Source organism: Notothenia coriiceps, unplaced genomic scaffold, assembly GCF_000735185.1.
Source record: "Notothenia coriiceps isolate Sejong01 unplaced genomic scaffold, NC01 NC01_scaffold00032781, whole genome shotgun sequence".
Taxonomy (NCBI): Eukaryota; Metazoa; Chordata; class Actinopteri; order Perciformes; family Nototheniidae; genus Notothenia; species Notothenia coriiceps.
In genome coordinates this window covers 5,324-10,000 of record NW_011365482.1, presented here as the reverse complement: position 1 = coordinate 10,000, position 4,677 = coordinate 5,324, and the positions used below count along the sequence as shown (strand labels likewise).

General features: G+C 39.0%; 1 protein-coding gene across 1 annotated transcript in view; it reads right to left on the bottom strand.

Annotated features, from left to right (window-relative positions):
- Positions 1–2,901, bottom strand: part of ldhba (lactate dehydrogenase Ba) — an 18,902-nt gene extending 16,001 nt beyond the window's left edge. The window contains exon 1 of the mRNA XM_010789297.1: positions 2,889–2,901. The gene's annotated coding sequence lies outside the window, so the exon portion shown is untranslated. The remainder of the gene's footprint in view (positions 1–2,888) is intronic.
- Between the last annotated feature and the right edge of the window lie 1,776 nt (positions 2,902–4,677).

Sequence of the window (4,677 nt, the reverse complement as noted above, 5' to 3'; positions counted from 1 at the left end):
GATGTTAGATTTTAAAAGCCGTGCAGCCTAGCTAACAGCTAGCTTAGCGTTCACTTTTTAATCATGTTCCCTTGCACTTAAAAGTGTTGGAATATGTCACAAAAGAGGTGACATTTCAAGATTTGTCTGTAGAAGTCTCAATCGTTATGTTTTTTTAATGATTTTAGCTTGATGTGGTTATAATTAGTAATGTTAGCTTAACTTTTACCTCATGAGCAAAAGTAATTCGACACGTTTTTTCCCTCTTTTTATTTTTTTTAAATGTGCTTGATTTAAAGATTTGAGAGCCTGGTTTTTGATTATAGTTTTTTTCATTTTGAGATACTATATGAATATTTTGGACCCAAAATCACATAAAAACGTGACATTACCTCACCCCCTCCCTGGTAAAAGACAATACATCACTGTTTGTCATCCCAAATCTATATGTAAAATATTTAATATTTTGGGAATGTCATCATTTGATGCAACACAATATAAAAAAAGTATATTTTGACCATCCAGAACATTTAAAAAACCTCTTCAGTTCATTTCTATCTCCCTTTGACCAGTCTATTTGTCTGTATTGCTTAATGTATAATATATAATACATATTCAATAACATCCTTAAGATGATTTGGGCTTCAACTGTTAAACTGAAGCAGGGTGTGTTTGTTGACAGCTCTGTTTCTCCTGGTTTATTATTTGACTTTTGATCATTCACCACATTATTTATACATTTCTTCCTAGTGTTGCAAGAGTCAAAACTATAAGGAGACCATACAAACAAAAACAACCGTAAACAGATGATTAACACGGAAAGAATGAGGCTGCACTTCTCCAGTCATCTTCCTCCATGCTGGGGGGAAACAAAAAGAAGAAAAATCCTCACTTGACGTCTGTGTTCAAAAACATTTTCACAAAGCGAGAGTTGAAATGAGAGACGAGGCGGAAGGAGAGAGAACGTCCATAAATACATGAAAGAAAAACCTCAGCTCCCTGTGTTGCGGCCCGGAGAGTAATCATAGATTATTAACATTTATATTGAAAGATGAAGCCCCATTAGAAAGCAGCTGGTAAATTACATTTGGTTAGGCCTGTGTGTGTGTTTCTGTGCAACAACAACAAAAAGTGTCTGGTTTATTGCAACATGGCAGACATAGCTCATTTTAGCAAGTCAATATCTCCCGAGGGTAATTTACATGGGAGTATTTATGAGGCTGAATTCGCCATCTCAGTACAGTTGTCGGGGCCAACTGAGAAACCGTCTGCTGACATGAATGTGAACAGAGACGTCTTGTTGTGTCTCTGAGCGTGGAGCTGATGATTGTGTGTGTACTTTTTCATGTCAGTCAGTAGCAGTGTCCCTGTAGACGTCTCGCAGGGTCCTGGAGGCCTTTTGATGTCGCTGTACCGTAGCACATAGCATGCTATATGTTCTCAGGTGACTTAGTAATTGCTTTGATGCAGAGCTGCTTTAATTTGCAGCGAGGATGTGCAGTCCTTTTACGGGAAGACGAGAAATACTTTGGTGGGAATTAATAAGCATTTGCTTCCTCCTACTCCCTTTCGGACACATATGATTTTTTTTTAAATTATTATTATTAATATGAAGACTTTTTGTATCATGAATGTGGATAAATACTGTATTTTAACAATACGGTATTCTGTTTCTCACATTTTTTATTTTGTTATTTTTTTAATCTGTTCGAAATAAAGATTGAAATGAAATGAATACTTAATAATATCGTATTACTTACAGGTCTCGCTAATTTCTCTGCCAGTAATATGCTACCATAACAAACCTGTCACACATCATTAATTTACTTCTAACTCACTGTATTTACAATATTAGTGGTGACAGTGGCATGTAAAATAAGCTACACGATCATCTTTGTGTTGCATTAGAGTTAATTCATTAGAAAGTGGATTACATTTCATTTAGCTGAGGCTTTTATCCAAAGAGACTTACAATAAGTGCATTTGACCAAGAAGATACAAACTTGAAGAAAACAGAATCATAAATACATCAGGTTTCATAGAGCCAAAACATTTCAAGTGCTACTCAACTGGCTTTAGATAAGCCATGCAGGGTTTTTATGTGATTTTATGCGGTGAAGTTGCGAAATATGCGGAGAGTTGCGAAATATGCAAAATATGCGGGAAAAAGAATAACAATTTTTTTAAATATTGGGGTCTTATTTATTCTCTCTCACACACAACCTGCCACTAACGTTAAACCCCTTTACTATTCAATTAAACACATTCAATGTTTATTTATTGTAAAAGCAATCGGGCTATTTTAATCTCACACACACACACACACACACACCCCACACACACACGCACACACACACTTCTCCGCCTCATTCTGTTTTCATTTACTCGTTCGTTATCTGACCAGCTTCAATCTTGTAGGCTGCTCACTTCGTTTCTTGTAGCCCTCGAAAGGGTTTTGGAGGTTGATGCCTCGCGGAACGTGAGTTGTTCGGCTTTCTTGTCCGCAGCAGCAGAAAGCATTTTCGAATGTTTGAATGAATCAAAGTGGGTCGTCACCGTCGATTTTCTCTTATGATCCAACACACAGTTGCACGGGGTGCAGAATAGTTTCCCCCCACTTTTTGCCCGGTCTTTAGTAGAAATGTTCGTTGGTAAATGAGATGGATTAGATTTTTTCATCTTGGTGTTTTCTCTATCGTGTGAGCTCCACACGTTCACTCTATACAGTGTTGTTTACATTCTGTGATGCACGAGCTGATGACGTCACGTCAAGACAAGTTAACTTTTTTTTTTCTCAACTTTGTGTGGAAAAATGCGGGGATTATGCGGCCTTTTAAAAATCTGCGCCATTTTGCTGATTATGCGGTAAATTCTGCGATCGCAGAATCGCGTTTTTCTGGAGGGTCTACCTTACAGTCTGGTGCGACCAGTAGCTTATGGTAGCTAATGTTAATGAATGTTAGATGTCGTTGTTGTTACTAATAATAATAATAATCCATTTATTTTATATAGGCGCCTTTCAAGGCTCTCAAGGTCGCCGTACAAACACAAACAAAAAACAAGATACACAATACATAAGAAACGTAAACAAGACAATGCAGTAAATAAAAAATAAAATAATAATAAGATAATATGTTGTTAGCTATCTGCCAGTTTGCTGACTGTATAACTCTATACTGGGCCACTTGCAAACACTATGTTTTAACATTATCTTGTATTTGTCACTAAGGCCATTGTTAAGCTAATATAGTAGCCACCTTTTTGCTTTAAAGCGCAGTTAGCTGTTGTGTTAAGTTGCAATCATTATTTTAATGCAGACGTTTCAGTCCTGAAACACATATAAAGTGATTTTAAAGCATTCAGGCTGCTGAAAACTGAGAGATAAAAGAGAACAAAGTAGAAGTTGATAGGGGCAGAGGGGAATCACATAGCGCTGTGTTTCAGCATGGGTTAGTTACTATCATCGATTATTAACAGCAGAAAATGAAAGGAACAATAAAGCTGTCTTGAAGTGCCCCATGAAATCCAAAATGTGTCAGCTCCTCTGTCACGGACCTTTCCATTCCTTCAGATGCTCTGCGGCTGTCAAGTGCATTAACTCAGGGCACACAGAATGCAGTGATGGAGGATGAGTTAACTACACTGCATTTCTCTGGAGGAAGTTGGGCGTGCAGAGAGCAGAGTTGCTGACAGACCTTGTCACCTCTGCTGCTAAACTGCAGACAGCAGTAAGCTTTTAACAAAATTCAATAATTATCCCAACAGCCTGGCTCGGCTTGTCCTCTGCCCCAGTCTGGCTGTCAATCACTCTAATTACTCTTGTTGTAAAACCCATCAACCACCAACCGAGTCCCCACACCAGGGCCCAGAAACATCCAATAGCTCTAACAGGAGCAATGTCTGGGAACATGCGATTTCTTCAGCTCCGCTCATGGAAAACATGGTGGTGTTGCATCAGTGAGTTAGTGGGTATGTGTGTAGCATATTCTGAGAAATGTCTCCATTGGTATCTTCCCTTACATCTCTTGTTAAAGTCAAATGAAATGGTCAAAGACTTTATTGACCATATTTTGACAAACAAGTGATAGAACGAACACTTAATCGTAGTAGGAGGCAAACACGCTTCTTCTAGGCAATTTTTAAACCAATCAAAAACAGTGTTTACTAGGATGACTGGATTAGACAATTTCTCACACACACACACACACACACACACACACACACACACACACACACACACACACACACACACACACACACACACACACAGTTGCCATCTGTGCTTCTAACTAATCAGAAAAGTGTGTGTGTGTGTGTGTGTGTGTGTGTGTGTGTGTGTGATGTGATGTTGTACTCACACTTGTCACAGTTGTTTGCCACACTGTGTTTCACGTGCAGCTTTAACTGTAGGTGTGTGTGTGTGTGTGTGTGTGTGTGTGTGTGTGTGTGTGAGAGAGTGTGAGTATGAGTGTGTGGTCTCACCTTCTATTTTAAATGTCATTCCTGTGCTACGTCTCAATCACCACATTGTGATTCAACTGGTGATGGCTTCCACCTGCAGTTTGAGGGCAACACATTGCTCTGTGGGGGTGTGTGTGTGTGTGTGTGTGTGTGTGTGTGTGTGTGTGTGTGTGTGTGTGTGTGTGTGTGTGTGTGTGTGTGTGTGTGTGTGTGTGTGTGTGTGTGTGTGTGTGTGTG